At 37.6% G+C, this 23914-nt stretch overlaps 1 pseudogene; it reads right to left on the reverse strand.

Moving 5' to 3' along the window:
* The window catches only part of LOC134375095 (pumilio homolog 3-like), a 40462-nt pseudogene extending 18067 nt beyond the window's left edge, over nucleotides 1-22395 (reverse strand).
* Between the last annotated feature and the right edge of the window lie 1519 nt (nucleotides 22396-23914).

Genomic DNA, 23914 nt, shown 5'->3' on the forward strand with positions numbered 1-23914 from the left:
GCTATTTGACTTATTCATTCATTCATTCATTCATAAAAACGGCATTACCTCGTATCTATTGTATGACTAGAACAGTTCAAGGTCCTAAGGGAATCTAATTTTTTTAGATAAAAAAAGCAGGCCCTAGTTCTTAAATATTCACAATGAGTTGAAAAGATAAATGAAATATTAGTTGACCCTCATCATTCCAATATAAGTAGTTGTTTAATTATATAATATCTAAATATTTAAAAAAACTCTTCATTTACTTATCTAATTATTACCTAGATGGACTCATGAATTTCTATTTTTTTCAATTGTTTATAATTTATTACTGAACTTAATTTTCTTTGGTGCTGAAATTGTCCCAGGTTGGGCCCATGAGAGCCCCTTCAAGCTGGTGCCAATATACTTGTTAGTATACTGCTTCCTACTTTTTTTGAACACTTCCTTAGTCTCTGGTATAAAAATTCCAACCAATTATTTAAGGTCTTGTTCAAATATTTCCTTTTTTAGGGTAACCTCCAAGACTAACTCTGCCCCCCATTTTTTTTATTTTCCAGCACATTTATGTACATATTTTACTGAATTATTTAATTCTTGCTTACACTTGATTTCTAGTTGTTTCATGTATTTCATTTATCTCCTCAATAGATTATGTTTCAAAACCAGAGCCATCTTTTTCTACCTTAAAAATTAGATCCCCCTTGGAACCTTGAACTGCTCTTGTTATACAATAGATGTCAAATAATGCTGCTGTTGTGAATGAATAAATAAAGCAAATAGTCTCCCAGGAAAAGCTTTTATTTTCCACTTTTCCGTTCATATGTTTACTGGAAACTGAGCTCAATGTTGGAGGGTAATTAGATTAGGAGGAAAAAGCAATGGGAATTGGATGTCCCCATGCTAACGATATTAAAAATAATAATAAAAATAAAAAGTCAATTACCTCATAAATTAACATTTAATGATCTCAGTTACCCAACTGACTGGTTGACTTAATCTTTTACTTCATAATTTGACTGTTTTATTGCATTGTTATACTTTAACAGGTGTTGGTGTTCATTTTTCGAGATGATGTAATTGATATTTTTATTTGTTTTGGTAAAAATTGTCTGTTTTCATTAAAATTCATTTCCAAGGTAGATTAAATGATTGAAAGAATTATCTCATTGTTGTTACAGGGTTTTGTGATGGTGAACCAATTTATTGCCAAGAGGTGAACAGGAGAAGCCTTCACCCCTTATTGTTGAGCTGATCCCGTGTGTCCATTTCTCCCTGTTGGCCCCAGAACCTACAGATAAGAGATGACGTATGCTCGTGAGCATGACTCCCTTGCCTCTTGCTTCACTTCTACATAGAATGCATGGATTATTCCAGCTGTCAAATTCAGCAAAACTTCCTACTCTGAGCCAGTATAGGAAGATCTAGTGAATACCAGAGAATATTTATGTAATAAAATTTTTATTTTTTAAAAATTGATATAGTAGCTACTCTTTAGGACATGTTTGTTGCCTTAAAAGCCCTTGGAGACTTGATTACCTAAGATAATTAGCCTATTAATTATTTGTATTCAATTGGATACGTTTTTCATAGACTCAGGGAAGGCTTGAGCTGGATGTAACTATGGAGATCGTGGAGTCGGACTTGCCCTTCTCACAGGTAAGGAGGTTGGGACTCAGAGAGGTTCGTGAGAGCTAGTTAGTGGCAGAATTGGTAAAAAGAATTAGGCTTTTTTTTTTCTTTTTTTATTCTTGGCTGACTGCTCTGTCTACTATACCTCAGAACACAAGTAATGTGTTCTGCTCATTAAAGTCACTCACCTCCTGGCATGCTCATCATTTGCTTAGTAAACCTTCACAATTAGAGAAAGCAGGGAAATTTCAGCCCACTCTGAGCATTACCCTGAATTTCAAATATCTGAAATCTAAATTTGCATGTTTTTATTGTAGTTCTTACAAAACCATCAGAGGTTTCAGGCAGTCTTTTGCTGGGTAGAAGATAAGTTAACTAGATACAGAACCTGTACTATAGAAATTTCTCCATTCTGTAGAGGCTTTCAGATTAATTCATAATCTACTAGACTACATTGCTACATAATGATAAACATTAATATTAACAACAACATCTTCTCTGGGATGAAGGTCATGCTAGACTATACTGATTAGCTCTTCTGTGCTCACATATCCCCCCCAAATTTCATTCGTTATTATGAACCAGACCCAGTGCTTACATTTGGGGATACACGATAACTTGTAAGAATTAATCAAACTCTCACTGAGCTTGATCGACAATTGAAAACTAGAGCCACTAAAGTGAGAAATTACGGTCTAGGAAGGACATGGAACCATATAAGAACCTACAACAGGTGGACCTGACAGTTCTGGGAAGTGATGCTTAAGTTAAGACCTGAAAGAAAACCAGGAGTTTGACAGATTAAGGGACAGGGAAAGACTACTCTAGAGGGAATAATATGTGTGGAAAACAGAGGCAAGAAGAGTAATGGCTGGAACATAGATAGGGGAGTCAGGAATTGGCAGAAGGCCTTGATTCCAGAGATTTCACCGGGCGCTGAAGGCCATGTAAGCACTTCTGACTTTATCCTAAAGCAGCAAGAAGCCAATTAAGGATTCATACCTCTCTTCGAGGCACATGCTATATTGTGTTCATATTAGTCTGTTTTTGTTGCTTATAACACAAATACCCGAAACTGGGTGATTATAAGGAAAATAAAATTTATTGCTTACATTTTTGGAGTCTGGGAAGTCCAAAGTGCAGGAACACATCTGGTGAAGGCCATGGCAGTAGTGACAGGGACCAGGGGGTCTCACATGGCAGAAATGGTGGAACAGTGAGACTAACCACCTCATTCACTCTTTTTGTAAAGCCAACAGAACCATTCCCACTATTCCAAGAACGGATCAATCCATTCATGAGGGTGCAGTCCTCACAATCCAATCACTTCTCCAAGCCCCCACCTTTCAGCTACTATAACAGGACTTCCCACCCTCTTAACACTGTCACGGTGGGGACCAAGGCTCCAACACATTAAACTTTTGGGGGGACACAATTCAATCCATAATAATATTATAACTAATATTAGATTATACTATTAGGTTATAATTACATTTAATTAATATTTAATTTTATATTTGATTATAATTTATTTTATTTTATAATAGGTGTGCCTCTCTGCCAGACTCTAAACTCCTTGAGTATAGGTTTTATATTTTCCATCTTTGTATACTGTGTCCAACGGCATACCTGACACAGACCAAGAGTGTAGGGAGTCATGGAAAACTAAGTGAATAATATAGTTAATAATAAATAATTATTCCCATTTTCTCTAGTTCCAGACTCTGTAGGAAAGCAGACTTATTTTGCACATGTAAATACATTAAGCTTAAATGACTTCTGTAGAGTAGGCAGGATAATTTCTGAGACGGTTTAGGTGATCATAGGATATCATCTTCACTCCATCCCTGAGAGAAAAGTACAAGAAGTTAAGGTTGACTCATATGTCATTAGGAAAATATCTGCCAGCTGTGAGTGCATGATGTCTCTGTTGTTTGCTCCTCACAACAGTTTAATTTGGGGTCTAGCTGACAAACAGAAGAGCTTTTCTTTTTTTTTTGTCACTGTTTATATTTTATTGAAATCTTTATTGAGCTCATTGTAAATTCACATGCAGACGTAAGAGATTATACAGAGAGACCTCATGCACCCTGTATCCGGTCTCCCCAAAGATAACATGTTGGAAAACTATACTACAAGATCACAGCCAAGATACAGACATTAGTACAATCCACTGATCTTATTCACATGTCCTCAGTGAGAAGTGCTTTTTGTTTAAAGCATGTGTTGGCAAAAGTCCTGCAGTTCTTAGGTCATTCTTTATAGGGAAATGTTGACATTCTTGAGACCACAGTCACAGGTCATCCCACTGTCACAACTGTTTCTGATGCTTGCTGAGCACTGAGTTGGCCAAATTCAGGCACAGCAACTTGGGGTCAGCCATACAACATATGTTGGTTATTCACGTAGGTCTGTTGGGTTTCGGCATAAAATTGCCTTACTATTTGGTGACTTTGTATATCCCCCTTTTGTTCTGTTTTTAATCAGGGTAAAATTCCACAATCTCATAAAATAATTATTTTTGACAGTGGTGGATGCAATTGTGATTGGTTTGGGTAATTATATTTTATCATTAAATGAAGTGTTTTACTGATTTCTGACCCTTCTCTTCAGAATAGGTAGTAGCAGATCTCTGTTCAGTATTTATTGCCATGGAAACCAAATCTAGGCTAACTCGGCTGCTTCAGAAATGTTCGTTGGTCTGTGGGTTTCTGGGTGAGGCTCTGTGCCAGATACTGCAATCTCTTATGATGTCTTTCCATTAACACTTGTGCATACGCACGTGTGTGTGTGTGTGTGTGTGTGTGTGTGTGTGTGTGTGTTGTGTGCTTCTTCACTTGAATTAATAGTTACTTTGATCTAAATCTATTTCTAAAAGTACTATATGAATTAGTTCAAACAGGGCAGGCCCCTGCAGCCATGTTGCCTGCTTGTGTTTGTGTGCATGTATGGCAGTTGAAGAAATAATATGAGTGGAAACTGTCATATTTCTTCCTGAGGTGTACAATGTCACGTTTGGGTATTTTCCCTAGAAAGTCTACCAGTTTTTCTTCAATAATTGGTCCTGATCATGTGTGTGTGTGCATGTGTGCACATGGAGGGATATATATATATATATATATATATATATATATAGGACTATGTATATATATTGGACTGTTTGTCTACACTAATAACTCATATGACTAAAGTTATATCAAGAAATAAGTTCTTTGGTATAGTTAACATTACAGTTCTTATTTTTTCTAGATCTAATGGGACAAAGAAATTACGGATTGGGCTCTGCTACTGCCTTTCACTTACATCCCATAAAATACTAAGATGCAAATCATTCCTGTGGTGCCCCAGCATTGCAAAATTAGATGTTCTTTGCACAAGTGGAAGCTTATACTTCAGAATGAAATTAGGTCTTAGTGGAAAACATGAAAACAAACAACAAAAAAGTGATAAGCCATACTGCCTGTGAGTTTGTAGAAGTGATATCTAATACAATATGGTGTGCATAATTTCCAGCATGCTTCAGATTAAACCTAAAGTATCCATCTTGCCTTGCGAACTGACTGAGCTGTTGCACGTGGAGCCAAATGCCAGTCACCCTCCGTTGACTGACTATAGGATGATGGCCATTTCCACTGCAAGATGATGGCAACCAGGTATCACATGAGGCTGTGCTCTAATGACAGGTGCCTCATAAATATTGCAGAGAGAGAAGTATAGTAAAAACAGCAACCTAATTTTGAACTTTCTTTTTTCATTGTTAGCAATGTGACATTCTGAAAGGGGAGGGTGGATATGCCTCTCTAGAAGTTTCCTTTTATGAAGTTTAATTTCATGTATCAACTTGACTGAGCCATGGAGTGCTCAGATATTTGGTTAAAAATTATTTCTGTGTGTGTCTATGGGGGTGTTTCTGGAAAAGATTAGCATTTAAATCTATATACTGAGTAAAGCAGATTGCTCACCCCAATGTGAGTGGGCATTATCCAATCCATTGAGGGCCTGAATACAACAAAAAGGCAGAGGAAGGGAGAATTTGCTTTCTTTCTGCCTGGTTGCAGGGGCAGGGACATTGGTCTTCCCTTGCCCTTGGACTGGGACTTACACCATTGGCTCTCCTGGTTCTCAGGCCTTCAGACTCACACTGGAACTTATACCACTTGTCCTCCTCATTGTCAGGCCTTTGGACTCAGACTGAAAATTTCACCATCAGCTCTCCTGATTCTCAGGCCGTGGATGTAGACTGGAACTGCACCACTAGCTCTCCTGTGTCTCCAGCTTGCTAACTTCGGATCATAGGATTTCTCAGCCTCCACAATCACATGAACCAATTCTTTATCATACCTGATATCTATCTCTCTCTCTCTCTCTCTGTCACTCTCTCCATATATCTATATTATATCTATATCTATCTATAAACCCTCACTAATGCACCATTTAGTCCCCTTTGCTGCCTTCTTTTCCCCTCTGGGCTATTTCTAGAGGGCTTTGTCCAAGTTTTTTCTTTCTCTGTGATTTCTGTCTCAGTCATAGGACCTAGTTTCAAGGTTTTAATTCCCATTCCTCTCCAGCCTAACTTCTCTCCTAAGCCCTATCCCCTCATTTCCAGATTATGGTCTCCTAGATATCCAATTCACAAAGCGAGTTGGTCCTCCTTCCCTAGTTTCTTTAGTGTTAAGGGAATTATCACCATTTCCTCAGTCAGTTGGAAATGGTGATAATTCCCTTAACACTAAATTCCCTTAATATATGTGGATACAAGCAAAGAATATATTTGCTTGTATCCAAATATATTCTTGTGCCAAACTAGAAATTTTTCATTTGTTGGTTTCCATGTCTGTCCCACCTGGTAGACCGCAAGTACCAGGGAAGGCATTGTGTCTGTTTTTACCTAATATATACCTACCAGATAGCACAGTAAATAAGTGTTGAATGAGCGAATATACTATGTGATTTGCTTCCACAGAACTTTGTAAATGTACTTCTTATACTTGGAATATCCACTTGTTTGACTCTGCTGATTGTGATACCATCCATCCTTCAATTCCCATTCAAATATTACTCCTTCTATTAGTTGTTACCTAATCTTTCCCCTTCTCATTCTACCTATGTTCCCATTCTCCATTTTCCCAAATGAGTGTGTTCTCTTCCTCCTCTTTCTGGTTGCTTTGAAGCTCCCTATGTCACTTAACATATAATGGCACCATATATTGGATATGAGCCTTAGGACCAATTAGCAATGGACATTTTGTACTGGCTCTCTTTGGCCTCATTTTTCCCAATAATGGGCAAATGTGTACAGAGCATGTTTATTACATTTGTAGATGTCATAAAGCTGGAAGAGTAGCCAATGTCCTGGTATTCAAGAAAGCTTTGAGAGGCAAGAAAAGTAGACTAAAACTAAACTTATGAAATTAAATAAAAATGTGCTTTATGGACAAAAACCTTAAAACCAGCTATATAAGTATAGGATGGGAAGCACACATACTGCTAAAAACTAAGAGTTTTGGTTGACAGTTCAGCATGGGAAGAGGGACACAGCTGCCAATAAACTGAAGCAGTCTTGATCTTAGATCTTGTGAATATTGATAGAAACAGACTCCAGAATGAAGGAAGTAATAATTCTCCTTTAACTTTAGGCTGAAATACCCATACTCTAATAGACAAAAAGAAAATCATGGATATGTTCAGTGGAGAAGGACTAGGATTTTAAAGGTTCTATAAACCAATCAATAATGGCCTATATAAGTAACTAGAGATATTTTGCATGAATAAGGGTCATGATAGCTGCTGCTCAGATGACTGACCTTGTTTATTAAAGGAGTAGAAACTACACCTTTGGAGAATCAGAAAAGAAAAGAGCATGCCAGAGTATCCCAGGTAGAATCGAATTCCTCCAGAAAGTGAGTTTCCTGTCCCTGGAAATTCCCAAGCTGAAGCTGGGTAATGGAGCTGAATAGTTTCTAAGATCCTTTTTACTCTACAGTCCCAAGATTCTAGATTTTCTTATTTTTTCTTATATCTTGTGAAAATGAGGGGGAAATTTTTTTCATATTCATTTATTCAAACATAAATCAGAGACTTTAAATGTCCTCAATATTGTACTGTGCCAGGTACTGGGAATACATAATGAAGATATAATCTTGACTGGTGGAGGAAATAGATATAAACTAACAATTACAATATAGTGTGGTAAGAGCTATGGTAGAAGTACTTATGAGATGCTATAGGAATATAGAGCAGGGTCATATATCTTTTCCTTGGATGATCTCAGGAAAGCTTTGCAATAGAGTGACATTCGAGCACAACCTTGAATGAACTGGAGCACATTAGGAGCATTAAAGTTCTAGAAGTTCTGGACCACTGGGTGGGTTATCCTCAGTAGACTTAGAAGAGCTTATACAGGGGCAAGTAGATGAATTCTCTTTACTAGTCCAGAGATTTTTTTAAATTGCTAGTTTACTTTTCTTACAAAAGAAATACTTCTTCATTTTAGAAAACTTAGTAAATCAAATCTACAAAGAAGGAAAGAAAATAATCTGTAATCTCACCCCTGAGGGATAACTTTCATTAATAGTTTGGGTGTTGCATTTGAAAGTAGGAAGCATGGTAGGTGGAGTTGCAGCTTTAAGAGTCTGATTGGGGAAGACCTTTAAGAGCCAATGATAAATGGGCAGAAACCTGCAGGGTAAGGAGTAGTCGGGCAATTGAAGAACTGGGGGTTACACATCCCAGATGGAAAGAACACAAAGTTCTTTAGCCATTAGCCATAATGTGATTCGTTTCAACACTAGCAGAGACCAACCGAACCCCATTCGACCTAACAGAAGGCGAATCAGAGCTCGTATCCGGATTCAATGTTGAATACGCTGCAGGCCCTTTCGCCCTATTCTTCATAGCTGAATACATCAACATTATCATAATAAATGCCCTCAAAGACACTGAAGAAGGAAAGCTTGTTGCTTAATGTGTGGGGAAAAAATGAGGATAGCTGGAATTCATGAGCAAAGGCAGAATTATAAACAGTGAGGTTGGTGAGGTAGGCAGGAGACCAAACTTGCAGAGCCCAGCAGGCCATGTAGCCTAATGCATTGGGAAATCACTGAAGGGTTTTAAAAGCAGGAACATGATCTGGTTTATGATTATGAAAGAGATGACTCCGACTGCTGTTTGGAGAATGGATTGTGATGGAGTGTGGGGCCCAGGTGGAAGCAGAGACTGGGTGACAGGCTGTCACAGAAGTCCTGGACAGAGCTGATGATGGCATGGACTAGAGAAGTGGCAGAAGGAGAAATTGTTTGGATCCTTTTTTTTAAAAGAGAGAATTAGCAGGTCTTTGTAAGTCCATACAGGGTAAGATGAAAAAGTGGCATAAAGGATAACTGAACATTTTCTATCAGAAAAAATATTCTATCTGCTGGCTATTTTTATATATAGTATAGTTATAAAGAAAAATCCACGTAGTTCTCATTACAGAATATGGATTCAGTCAACTTAACGGTGTTTTTTCTTTAAAAATATTGATTCAGATAATCCTTCTCGATATTGTTCTGAGCATATACTAGGCCTACATGGGCCCCACCTGACATTTGAGATCAACATTCTTTTGCTCAGGCTGCACAAAATAGGTAAGCTTCACCTTCCTTTGAAGATAGCTTTTTCTAAAGTAATTTTTTTCTATTAAATAAGTAGTTATTTATTTTACTGTAGAAAGTTAAGAAAATAATGGTAGACAGAGAGGACAGAAAAAAAGATCACTGGTAATTCTACTATCTAGATATATACCTACCTGTTAAAATTTGGGGTAGAAACTTTCAGACAAAGATAGATTTATATGGAACTAATGAAGCTTGCATAGGTTCCTTTCCAGGCCTTGATAGGGACCCAAGTAATTTTGCATTCATCAGTTTGTATTTTTTTCCTAAAATGGTCTCTCCCCATATTGTATAAACTTCAGGTTGTGTACAAAACCTGGATCTATCCTTATTTCCAGATTATTTATTTACAAGTAAATTTTATTTCACAGAAAAACAGGATCATACAGCTCTTAAAATATTATCAATATCTTTCCATGCTGCTGAGTAGTCTACAGTATTATTTTTATGGGATAGATTTTTATCGTTTGCCTGTACCTAATGTATTTAATTAAGTGACCATTTGTGTTCGTTTGGTTCTGTTGCTTATAACAAAATACCTAAAACTGGGTAATTTATAGAGAAACAATATTGCTTACAGTTCAGAGGCTGAGGCCTTCTTCGGTGATGACTTCAGTGACACAGGGTATCACATTGCCGGGAAGGCAGAAGCAAGTCTCTAACCTCCTCGCTGGCTCTATGAACCACGCCCATGACCACCATTAAACCATCAACTTATTGATCCATTTACTATGGCATGGTCCTCACAATCTAATCACCTCGTCAAAGCCACACCTTTCAATTACCACAATAGGATTTCCCACACTCAATAGTCACAGTGGGAACTAAGCTTTAATGAGTTTGGGGGGACATTCAATCTACAGCACCAATGTTGAGCCATTGAAGCTGAACAAGGCTTTTTTTTTCTATTTCTGCTTGATACTAATTAAATTCATGCTGTGGATCTCTAACTACAAGGGATAAATTACCCAGCATGTTCTGTTCAGAAATTTCAGAGATTCCTCTCTATATGACTATTACTAAGAATAGAAGTAAAATACGAGGTGAATCAATTGTTTCCTTAATATTGTCTCTTTCTGTTGGAGTAGTACTGTGGATATGGGTGGAGTTTGGAGGGACTATTGTTTTAGTCAGAATCAATTAGATTTTTCATAATATGTGAAATAATTGAATTAAAAATTCTACCTGGTATGTTTACTTAAAACTTTTTCAATTAATATCATGTTCATTAGAATTATTGAACCAGTTTAAAATATGATTCCTGGCTACTTCAGAAAGATAAAAATAGATTGGGTGAATGAGCTCTTGCACGCAGTATTTGCAGTATGCTTATTAAGTATTCACTTACAACAGCATGAGATCTTAATGAAGAAGCTAATAGTCTAATAAAAAACAAACTATATGGCGATAATTTGGGAACTTTGGAAAACACCTAAAAAGAAATGTGATTCCAATGTAAGAGTGCACAATTGTACCTTGAATTTTTAAACTAACAATGGCAATGACAAGTGTGAATAAATGTGGTTTTCAGATAATAATGCAAACATGATCAGATGTCATTGCATGAAATGACTTAATACTGATAAATGTTAAGACAACCACTTGTTAAAAACTATTGCTCACCAAAGGACTTTGAGTATTTCCTGACTTGGATATTGTCTCTACGGTGTATCCTACTGTATTTTTACCATCGGTGTTGATGGTGAGATAGACGGGGCAGGTGACTTCCAGTCAATATTGTAGACTGAACTGATGTGGGAAGTATGGATAGCACATGTCCAACTCATGGAGTTCTTACAATGTAACAAAGTTAGAAAGTCCATAGCCCAGCTCTAAAGCCAAAAAGGAGAAATTCTGAAAAGCTAGAAACTAAGAGGAAACAAAGCCAGAGCATGAGAGTGAGTTAACTCTGAAAAGCCCACAGAGCCATTGAAACTTGACAGAAGACTAAGAGGCTACAGTTTTACAAATCAGTGGAGGTGGAATGGTTAGAAGTCGAGGCCAAAGGTCCAGTGTGCCTGGGGGTGAGTCCCTCTACCTAAACTAGAAACTAGGAAAGATTGTGTTATCTTTAAATAGGGCATAGAAGAATTCTCTTTATTGGCCCAAGGACACAGCACCCACAAAGGAGGCCTTGGGTAAGAAAAGTCATCTATGAACAATCAGAAACCTAGGGCTCCTCGGAATTCTGAACCAAAAAATTTTTTTCAACAAATACTCATTTGTTGAGTATTTATGTTATTGAGGACAGCTAGGTACTATTCTAAGTTCTTGACAAGTTCTTCACAAATATTAACTCATTTAATCCTAACAATGACTTTCTGAGAAAAATTGCTTTTGTGAAAAGAGGAAAACATAAAACTGCCCCATGGCATCTCCTGTGCAGCCTACACTGCATGGAATTCCCACGGGAAATAACTCTTGCTGAAGATGAGCTAAGCTGGGAATTACAAAGCACATATAAAAACAACAATGACAGAAAATCAGTAGACTCAATAAAAGGGAAAATTCATATTAGTTGCAGATAACAGACTCTTAGATGGAAATGATCCTATTTTCTGGATGTTGATATTGAAGTTTCAATAATTTAAGTGGCCTATGTCACAAAGGCACTAAATGGAGAGCCTGGATTAAAATCTAAACACCAGAGACCACATTCTAGATCATTATTCTTTATTGTTTTCCCTACAAAATTAAATTTTTTACAAATACAGTATAAATTTGCCAAACTCTGAGTATATAATCACAGAGATACATTCTTGCCAATAATAGCCATAGTTCAAAGTACATGTTAAAAAATATATATATACCTAAGCTCAGGTAAATTTATTCTCTCAGTGTAAGTTTCACCTCTCATTAATTCCAGGTTCAAGTTTTCTTTTAGTTTTAAACATAGCCTGACTTCCTCTCCCCAGTGACAGAGACTTAAGTAGTTGCTTGCTCTCCTTCCTCCACATATGGCATGCTCTTAATAAACTCCTTGGCCTTGTCAGAGAAGAGGCAATGTTGTTTCCTTCTGTATCTGGTAACTAACCCCAAAGCTAGCTTCCAGCGGTGAGTAGCTATGTTTTTTTCTCTCACAGTCCATAAAGGAAAAGGTTCCAGCTGTCAGCCCTCTCTCAGATTGAACTAAATCCTGGGAAACAAAGTGTGGTCCCATGGTCTGAACTTGACTGCCCCCAGATTTTCTCCAATCAGAATTGGTTTCTTTGGCTACTTGGTTACTCCCAGCAATATAGTTTGCTCACTCATCCCTCTCATGTTCCTCCTTCCATAATGCCTGTCTACGTCCAGCAAACTTTTTCTCTCCGAACTTTGGTTTGTGAAGACCCAGAAATGCCTCTTTGTGTTGACTAGAACAGTAGGACACAATGCTTGGTCACATCTACTGCCATTTATTTACCTTGTATTTAACTTTAGCAACATCCTTTACCTTCTCACCACCCTGCATTGATGCTAATTCTTTGGTTTAACTCAAAGTGGACATTAAGACACTCTTCTGGTCAGGGCAATCTCTGAACCTGTGGTTTTCATTATCGTCATCCCAGGGAGCCCAGCTGCATTCTTCACTCGGGCACACATATTTACTCTCTATTGCACCTGCTCCTCTTTCACCTTTAAGCCATGCAAATGTTGCTGTTCTCCTAACCTGGAATCTTCTCCCTCACCTTTATTGTTAAACCACTTTTTTCTTTCTCTGGAAAACCTTTATTTGCGATTGAGCCTCAAGGTCCCTCTGAAGGCCAATGGGATGGGCAGGCTTTTTTCTGAACCTTACTACCATCTTGAGGAGAAGTGGAATAGAAAAACATCTAAGAATGAGAAAAATGTTAAAAGACTGAGTAATTACTCAAAAGAGAGGATTAGATTGTCAAGATAAAAGTTTTTTCCAGCAATTTCTTCCATCAGTGGAACTGCGGGCTTAAGAGCAAGGGGAGAACATTTAAATAACACAAAAAGTGTTGTTTTTTTCTGCCCCCATGAGGAGTTGAATATAATTTTGACTCCTCTTTCATAGGTTGTTGGAAAGATTCAATGAGACAACTTGTAATGAGACAACATGCCTTGCTCAGCACGAGGTACTCAAAGTTCAATGAAAGTCAATTTATTCTCATTTATAAATTGATAGGAAGTCCTGATGGTTTTGAAAGGCTTTTTTTGCTGATGAAAACTCAGAACATCTTGTCTAGCTGCCAGGGAAAAGATTTTTTTTGGAACAACGAGGGGCTTAAAGAGGTGCAAGAATAGAAACGAGAATAATAGAAATAATAAGCAACTTCTTTTTTCTCACCTCTTGCAATAGCCTGAGTAAATGAAATATGTTAGTGGATATGGATGGATTGTGAGTGACCACTAAAGTCATTCCAGGTCACCGCTATTTCTCATGTTTTATGGCTACACTCACATTACCTTCTCACCACCACTCTGGTCTCAGTGTGGGGCTTTGATGGCACTTACTTTTTACTGCCAATTAGGAAAGGGACTTTCCCTCAGTGGGTCATCCTGGCTCTATAAAATTCTCAGAAATAATCCTTTTGAGACTCGTGGGAGTGGAACTGTTCACGATGATGCCAATAGAGACATATAGCTCTTTATAAGATTTGCTCTCAAAACACTAAGATGAAAGATAAAAGAAGATAATGCTTTATCTGCACACTTGATGGTTCAAGTGTGGGTGTGGGTTGCATGATCAGCATTGGAGGGTGCTGGTGACTCACTCTCAATGTAGATAAAGTCACAAAATAAAAGTTGAACAAAATTAATTAGGTCCAGAGTCAGGCATAGTCATTTGAAAGGGAGGCTGTATTGATGAGCACTCCTTGTCACATATGTCACATACGGAACCTGGAGCTCTGGGGATGATGGCTGACTAAAACTTGCTTTTTAATTTATGGGACTTAAAATTAAGCAGCAGCTCTTCCCAAGGGAATGTATCTAAAATAGGCCACAGAAGTGAAATTCCACTATTTCCAGATGAAGGTGTTTTTTTTTTTTTTTTTTTTTTTTTGCATAAAGGTTTAAATGCATCTGAAACATGTTTAAATATATTTCCATTTTTTAAATTTTTAGTAATTGTTGGGGTTATTCTGCCTTTTATTCTGTAGTTTTTGGGTTTTAACAGTCTAGTGATCATATAAAATGAGAGCCCTTGATAGGATACACTTTTTGGGTCAAGTAGTGACCTAAGAGATGCCATTTAGATGTCACAGTATTAGAGCTTTTCTCTAGACTTAAAAATATTGGGGGAATAATAGATGCAATAGTTGCAACCAGGATTTATCCAGAATTTTGGACATTGTTGCTATTGTCTTTCATATCTATGAACATCAATTTTCCAAATGGTATAGCAATGTTTTTCTTCTGGTGTCTAAATCTGAAGATCAAATGTAATAATATTTGTAAAAGTACTTTCAAATAAATAACATGCTGTACAGATCCAAAGATCTACAACAAAAAACCATGTGAGTTGGTACAAAGAACTAGAAGCTAGTAAGATAGAGTGGCAAAGACTATATGTGAAGGAAAGAAAAACAACAATTGCTGGTGCTAGAAGTATGTTACATACTTATCACTCATGATTTCATTTAATCTTTAAACGATCCTGCAGTCAATCCTAACCATATAAATGTGCAAACTGAGGGTCATTCAGTTTCAGAAACTGTAAATGCAGGACTGTGACTCCAAAGCCAATGCTTTTCACACAGATCTAAGCAATATACTGTAAATCTATCAGGCTGGAACTTTTGATGAACTTTCCCGTTATTTGTTGAGTTCTCCTGGAATTGACTCCTGGAATTTTCCTGGAAGTGACTTGATGAGCTTCCAGAAGCGCTACTTCTGAGTTATGCAATTTGGAAATTCTGAGTTCTGTAAAATTCTTAACTTTGATATTTCAACACTATGCTTTTACTTTTTCCATATTCTTTTTTCCAATGAAAAATTATGAAATATTTACACACCCAAAAGAACACATAATGTATACGAAAGGTATAAAAATTATAATAAAGATTATACTCCTGACCCTCAGTTTATGTCATAGAATATTACCAACATTATTTTAACACATAGAGTTGGTTCAGACATAGAATATTACCAATTTTTAAAAACACTGTGTATCTTTTTCAATCACAACTTCAACATTTCCCCCAAGAGGGACCCAATAACCTGAATTTCTCGGTTAGTATTTTCTGAATTTACTATATGATTTTATATATATTCATATATATGAATTGCTACCCAATATAATTTTTAGTTTTGAATGTTTTTGAACATAAAATCAATAGTATCTTACAATATAAATTCTTCTGTAACTTACCTTCAGCTCACAATATTGTTTTAAAGATTTTTCCATGTTGGTACGTGAGGATGTAATTCATGTTTTTAAGTCTGTTTTATCTGATATAAGTATAGCTACTCCTGCACACTTTTTGTTTTTGTTTGTGTGGAATATCTTTTCCCATCCTCTCACTTTCAGTCTGTGTGTGAAGACTGACAGGTGAAGTGAGTTTCTTACAGGCAGCATATATTCTTGGGTCTGGTTTTTTTTATCCATTCAGCCAGTCTATGTCTTTTAGTTGGGGAATTTAATACATTTACATTCAGGGTTATTATTGATAGGTGAGGACTTACTCCCATCATTTTGTTAACTGTTTTATGGTTGTTTTGCATATCCTTTTTTCTTTCTTCCTTTCTAATTGTTTATCTTTGCAGTTCAGTGGTTTTCTGTAATGATAAGGTTTGATTCCTTTCTCTCTCATTTGTGTATATGCTGTACCAGTAAGTTTTATACTTTCATGTATGTTCATGATGGTACTTATCCTTTCACTTCCAGATGTAGGACTCCTTTAAGCATTTCTTATAAGGCCAGTCTAGTGATAAATTCCCTCAGTTTTTGCTTGTCTGGAAAAGACCTTGTCTCCTTCATTTCTTAAGGATAGCTTTGCAGGGGATAGTATTCTTGGCTGGCAGTTTTTTTTTTTCTTTCAGCACTTTAAATATATCATCACATTCTCTCCTGGCCTGTAAAGTTTCTGCTCAGAAATATGCTGTTAGTGGAATGGAGACTCCCTTATATATGACTAGATGCATTTATCTTGCTATTTTTAGAATTCCCTATTTGTCTTTGATTTTTGACAATTTTATTATAATGTGCCTCAGAAAGGACCTTTTGTGCTTGATTCTGTTTAGGGACCTTTGGGCTTCCTGGATTTGGATTTCCATATCTATTAGAAGACTAGGGAAATTTTCCATTATTATTTCATGAAATAGGTTTTCCTATGCTTTCTGCCATCTTTTCTCTTTCTGGAACTCCCATAATGCAAATATTTCTTTCTTAATGATGTCCCAAAACTCCTTTAGGCTTTCATTATTTTTTTCTTTTTTCTTCTTCTTTATTGTGTGTGTGTGTATGTTTGTTTGTTTGTTTTTGTCTTCCTATGTTATTTCAAAAGACTTGTCTTCAAGTTCAGATATTCTTTCTTTGGCTCAAATCAGTCTGTTGTTGAAGCCCATGATTAAATTTCTTATTTTATTCATTGAATTTTTCAACTTCAAGATTTCTGTTTGGTTATTTTTTATGATATCTATCTCTTTGTTGAATTTCTCATTCAGATCATAAACTATTTTCCTGATTTCATTGAATTGTCTATCTGTATTCTCTTATATCTCACTGAGTTTCCTTAAGATCATCATTTTGAATTTTTTTTCAGGCATTTCATAAATTTCCTTTTCTTTGGGGCCTGATACTGGAGAATAATTGTATTCCTTTGGAGGTGTCATGTCTTCTTGCTTTTTAATTTTTCCTATGTTTCTACATTGATACCTGCATATTTGGTGGAACAGTTGCCTCTTCCAATATTACAGAGTAGCTTTAATAGGGAAAGACATTCCTTTAGATAGGTGCTAGAGTGTCAGTTGGGTCAGGTGTATTGGTTTTGGTTCCAGGTAAACACAGTAGTATAGTCTCTATGAAGTTTCTTCATCTGTAATCCATGTTAGTGATTTTTGCTAGAGCCTCATGGCCTAGGGTGTGAGAGTTTGAGGCAACAGCAGTGCAACTTTTCTGGGGCTGGCCTCACTGGGCTTGTTCTCAGGCCAGGGATGTGCATATGCAGGTTTTGAGTAAGCCAATTTTGAGACTGGCTCACTTGGGGCAGCACCACTGGGCTGTTTCTTAGGCCAGAGCACAGGCACACAATGGATTAGCCATATCAGAGACTAACTTGCTGAGGCAGGGCCACCAGGCTGTTTCTTGGGCCAGGGCACAGGCATAAAGTGGGTTGGACAGCCCACAGAGTGGATTATCAGGGCCAGGGCTACCAACCTGTTCCCTGGCCACAGGCTTGATTCCACAGTGGCTAGGAGGCTTGAGGGCAGGTCCACCAGGGGCATATGTACTGGGATGTTTCTCCAGCCATGGGTGGGAGAGTGCAACAATTTGACAACTTGAAGGCAGGTCCCAATGGGCTGTCTCTCTGGCTGGCACACAGGTGTGAAGCAGTTTGTCTGGTTTGGGGGCAGGTCACCAAAGGCAGGCTGTTTATCTGTCTGGGGGCATGGACATGTGGTGGTTCAGTGATTTGGGGGCAGGTCTTCTGAGGACAGGTTTGTATAATCATTCTTAATACTGTTATCTTATAACTTTTATAATAAGATTAAAAGTGATTTATGCACCACCATTGCACTATTATTCTGGGTGTGCTTATGTATTTACCTTTACCAGTGAAATTTTTACTTTTGTATGCTTTTGTGTTACTGAAGAACTTTTGTATCAACTTGAAGAACTCCCTTTCAAAATTCTTGTAAGGCTGGTCTAGTGGTGACAAACTCTGTTTTTGTTTGTTTGGGAAAGTCTGTATCTTTCCTTCATTTAAAAAAAACACAAAACTTTATCATGTGTGGTGCTTATGAGTGGCAGTTTTTTTTTCCTTCTACATTTTGAATATGCCCTCCCACTTTTTCCTGGCCCGAAAGATTTCTGCTGAGAAATCCACTTGTGGTCTTATGGAGGCTCTTTTGTATATGATAAATCACCTTTCTCTTGCTGCTTTCAAATTTTTCTTTGGCTTTTGACAATTTAGTTATAAGGTGTCTCAGTGTAGAGCTCTTTGGGTTCCAACTATTTGAGATTATTTGGACTTCATAAATTTAGATGCCTAGTTCTCTCCCAAGATTTAGATGTTTTCAAACATTATTTATTTAAATAAGCTTTCTACCTCTTTCTCTTTCTCACTTCTTTCTGGAAATTCCATAATTCATTGTTTTGCTGAATGGGGTCCAATAAGTACTATAGGATTTCTTCATTCTTTTTTATTCTTTGTCCATTGGTTGTTTCTGTGACTGGGTAATTTCAAATTAACCTGTTTTTTAACTTGATGACTCTTTCTTCTGCTTGGTCAAGTCTGATGTAGAAACTCTCTACTGAAATTTTTGTTTTGGTCATTGTGTTCTTCAGCTCCATATTTTCTGTTCAGTTCATTTCTATGGTTTGTATGGTTTGTTGAGTTTCTAATGTTTTTCATGTACTGTTACCTGCTTTGTTTAGTTATCTATCTGCATTCTCATATAAGATTTCTTTGAATTCTTTGTCAAGCAGTTCATGTATCTTCATGAGTTTAGAGTCTATAACTGGAGATTCATTTTGTTCCTTTGGTGGTAACCTGATTCCCTGGTTCTTCATAAATCTCATAAATTTGCTTTGCTGTCTGCACATTTGATGAATTGGTTGCCTCTTGTAGTTTTGCAGACTGGCTTCACCAAGGGAAGCCCTTCACCAGTCAGCCCACCCAGCAATTCTGAGTGGGCTGAATGGAGGGGACTATGGATGGGCCTCTACTTGTGCCTGTGTATGGGTGGGTCATTGTCAGCATCCACAGATATGCTAGACTGGTGCCAGAATCTATGGGGATGGTGCTGGTGCTGGATTCTGCAAAGGAAAACTGGTTGCCAGAGTCCATGGGTGTGCCTGATGCCAGGGTCTGTGGGTTCAAATTGTTGCCAGGGTTTGTCGCGGAGGGCCTCATGACAGGGTCCACAGAGAAATCAGACATTCACTTCTCTCTTCATTTCCCCCACAAGAGAACTCACATGCTTATAGGATTTCTATCAGTGCTACACTGTGGAGAAAGGGTGATGGGAGTTAGATAAAACTGTACTTCTTACACTGTTCAATGTGCCTTTTCTAATTTCTGTGCTCTATCTGGGAGCTGTAGCCTCCCACTTGGATTCTGGAGCTCTCATGAAGGTATTTTTTTCAGCAGATGATTGTTAAATCAGTGTTTCTGTGGGTGGATGAGGCCTTTAGCCTCCTATTCCACCATCTTGCTAACATCATCATTTCAACACTTTTAAGGTGACTTGGGAATATATATATATATAATCTGGCATTGTTTTCAGCAAAAATGTTAATACCCATAATTTAACCTGCTATTACTATAATAGAATTCATTTGCAATATGTTCTTAACAATTCATTTAACATTTTTGTTGTTTTGCAGCAGAAGGTTTTCAGGAAAATTGCCCCCTGCATTGCCAAAAGAGAAAGTATTATTTGGGGTGGGGGGGTTGGTTGGTTGGCTTTTTTAGATTTTTCTATTGAATGGAGAGCTCTAGAAGTATTTTCTGTAAATACTATCTTCTAAAAGTACAAATGACCACCTTCAGGGCTATCTGAAGAGCTGGGTCTGGTTATCAATTTATTTATTTTAGTGTTCTTTTTGGCAGAATGTATGGGGACCTTAAAATTTCCTTTCATGTTTTGAGCCCTTAGGCAAGCACTGGGTCACACTTCTCTGGTTAATATTAATATGACTGAGGTCATTTCTGAACTACAAAAAAATTGATCTCCAAAGTGTAACTCATAAAAAGGATTAGGATGAAAATGAGCACAGTTAGACATGGCTTTGAGTGACTATTGAAAAAAAAAAGGCAGCCAAGGAGGTCTCTCAGTGATGAGCTGAGCCTGTCTTTCCATGGCCTTTGATCTGTGCTCACATCTGCTTTGATTGTGCTCAGCTTTGGGTTACAGGCAATCTGTTCTTAACTTATCTTTGTGGCACTTGGAATACTTTGATTCTGGCTTAATTTAGTGTTTTAAACCTTTCTTCCCAGTGTTCACTACCTTACCATTTTATATTTACACATTCATGTGTCTACTATATAGCTGTAAATGTTTGCTTTGTTTTGAAGGATGAGCTACTGGAAGTGAAGTTGACCTATGGATATTATTCTTGGTGAAGAAATTAATTCATATTTAGTAGTAATTCCAATATTACACTTACAAAGACACTTCTTAGATTTGTTCCTGAAGCCTCTCTTGAAAAAGCCTCTTTTCTTAATTCTGTTTCTTGACCAAAAGTTGTAACAAATTTTTCAACTACTTGAGCCTATTTTTTTGCTTTTGTTCTACCTATCTAAACTTCCAAAGACAAGAAAATGATTTGTGAATGGATCCACTTAGATTTGAGAATGACACTAAGTTTCTGAAAGCTCCACACTGGCTCGTACCTCTGCGGGTTTAGCCATGCTTCTCTCTTTCTCTAGAATTCCCTCTCTCCCCTTTTGCCTGGCCAATTACTTCCTATCCTTCACAACTTCTCTAGAAAGGATTCTTTGACTTTCTAATCTGTGGAGTCTTGTGCAAATCTGTGCATCTTTCTCAGCCTGTACTTGTTCTATCACAATGTAGCTAACAGGTAAAAAAACCTTGGCCTGTAGACCACATTACCCAGGCTCAAATTTAGGCTTCACTAGTGATAAGTGGTGTGACCATGAACAAATTATTTAACTTCTCCATGTCTCCGTGTCTTCTTCTATAACACAAATTAGTAATTTCATAAAAAGGTTGTTTGAAGATTCTGTAAAATGATAATGATACACATGGGGAACTTAATATGGTTTGTCATATAATAGAAACTCAGTAAATATATGCTATTATATTTGAAGCTCTTAGCACATTGTATTAAGATCATTGGTTAACTTCTATAAGATCCTCACATCTCTTACCCTCAGACTAAGATCTTATTGAAATCAGAGATGGTCCTTTATCTCTGTCTTCTCAGCACCTGTTATGGTGCCTGAGATACGGCAGATTCTCAGGAAGAGTAAAAGCAAAGATTGAATGAATCCATGGATTCCAGAGCTCTCAGGAGAGCTGCCAGATGGTTATGAAGGCTAATATATTAGTACTATATTTAAGTGGCCTTAAATTCCTATCACAATGTCTCCTCCAGAGAGTTCTGCCAGGGTGGACTGTTTTATTATTATTTGTGATCAAAGCAGCTGTAAATATCAATGATGGAGATATGTGGGTATGTATCTCTCTCTCTTTCTGTGTGTGTGTGTGTGTGTGTGTGTGTGTGTGTAAGAAAGAGAGAGTGAGAGAGAATGTAAGTTCTCCATGATAGCCAAAGTTGCCTAAAGCAATTAGCTAAAAATTAACAATGGCCAGTAATGGCCAAGAGTTCTTGGACAAATGTTCATCAACCCTCTCCCATTCAGATCCCACAAAGATATGGACGAAAGTCAAAATCAGACATCTTGACCCCACTCCTATCCCTTTTCACTCCTATCCAAGACATAGAATCATGCAGCCCTTCTGTGAAGACCTATGCCCACAGGACTTAGAGTGCGAGGCCAAAGAAGACCCTCCCAAGGATGGCTCCATGAAGAAAGGTCTGCCAGCATAACAGATGTTGTCCTTCCTCTCCTCCTGCAGGAATGAGCCACCTGTTTAAGGTCACATAAACATCGTGAGGGTGTGCAAACTCTGAATGAATGTGCAGGATGCATCGGAGTCCATCGATGTTCGGTTACAATCTCTATCACTGTCTTCATTGATCTGGGTGACGGCCTCCTGGTGAGCATCATCTCCAAGCAGAGAGTCAGGGAGGGAGACTGGACGGCAGAAGCATGTACCATTGTTACTTATGCTGACAATGTGGCTGACTTCTCCTCTACCGGAGTAAACACTAAGAGTGTCTTAATGAACACCTGACTTCTTAGTGATTACCATCATTTCTTTTGCCTTCATGATGCTTCGGCTCTCTTGTAGGCTTCTGAGTATTTAAAAATCTTGGCTCAGACAATGCCATTTCATTGAAGCCGCCCTGTTGCTGTCGCAAGGTTTGCATTCTTAATGTTTGTTTTGCTGTTTGCACCTGACATTGCCCCACTCCAGCTGCACTCTCGAGGGGTGGGAGTACCTTCTGGTTGAACAGAGCTGGGCTTGAAGCCAGAGACCCGCTCCATCCTTGTCCCTTGACTGGTATGACCTTGGGCAAACTGCTCGCCCTTTGGTTTCCCTATGTGCAAAGAGGGTAGGGATCTGATATTTTCTGCAGGCTTTTCTCACAGGATGTGCAGAGGATCAGCCTGAGTTTGGCAGTTAATGTACTTTTATTAGTGTTGTATTAAGACTCCCTTTTCCCTAGCTCCATTAATAAATGAACTGGCTTTAAAGTATTCTGCCTTTCTTAGAGAAAGCATTCAAAGGAATATTGCTGAAGGAATAGCAGCAAAAGCATGTCTTCTCAGCAGATTGGTCAACTTATGGTTTTTTTAAGAAAGTAAGAACCTCTAAACATATTCCAAAAATTCACTGAATGTGCATCCCTTTTTAGCTTCAAAGTCTTTCTTGATTAACCAGGGGGAATTTTTTTTTAAAGTACTACTCTTAGTACTTCCCTTTGTTTTCATGTCTCTGCCCTTAAAAATTCTGTTCAGAAAAGGAAAATGGTTTTAGACTATTTCAAGCACTTTATTCTAATACTATTGCTGGGATCATTAGCAATAAAAGAATTCAGAAATTCCAAAAGGGAGCATTTTGCAGACTAGAAGAATCTCATGCATACCTGATACAATTAATTCTTTAAAAATCCAAGTTCTCTCAAGCTACTGGTCCCTCTAGGAAAAGATAGGGCTTGATTGATCTTTGAATCATTTCATAATAGGGAATTAATAGTGGTTTTTTTAAGTTAATAAGTGCATTACAGAAACATTGCTAGAAGAGTAGATTTGTTCTTTAAACCTTACAGCTCGCTTTAATTTCCCAAACATTTGGAAAATAGTTTTTGAGCCCCTAGAGTGGGCTGTAGTCTAAGAGCACAGAAAACATGGCTCTGTTCTCCAGAGGTTTAATGACTGCGAAAGTGTGGTGCATATAGCAAGGCACTGCGGGACTGCAGAAAGCGGGGCACCTAACTCTTCCTGCAAGAGTGTGCAACGGGTCAGGGAGTGGATATTTTAGCCAAGTGTTTAAGCACACCGTATGAATTTGTGAGAAAGACAAGGAGACTCAGCATACAGTCAAGAAAGAAGGAACAGCTTGGCCAAAAGATCAGAAACCCAAGATATCACCAGCCATGCTTGCTGGGGTGGACTTCTGCAGTGGTTCCTTTAGGGTGGCCCTCTCTGGCATTCTTCACACTGGCAGAGAGAAATTTCTGACAAGAGTACCTGAAGCAATGGCATGTAATTGCATTGACAAGACACGGTCTCTTTTTAAAAAAAAAAATCATGAGATATTATGAATATAATACAGGTTCATTATGCAAAGCTAGGAAAAAAATTTAGAGTGTGCATTAAGAGAATAAAATAATTACCCATGATACCTTCTTTCGGGGGTAATCATTGTTAACATTTTATATTTTT

This window comes from Cynocephalus volans, chromosome 4, assembly GCF_027409185.1.
Source record: "Cynocephalus volans isolate mCynVol1 chromosome 4, mCynVol1.pri, whole genome shotgun sequence".
Lineage (NCBI taxonomy): Eukaryota > Metazoa > Chordata > Mammalia > Dermoptera > Cynocephalidae > Cynocephalus > Cynocephalus volans.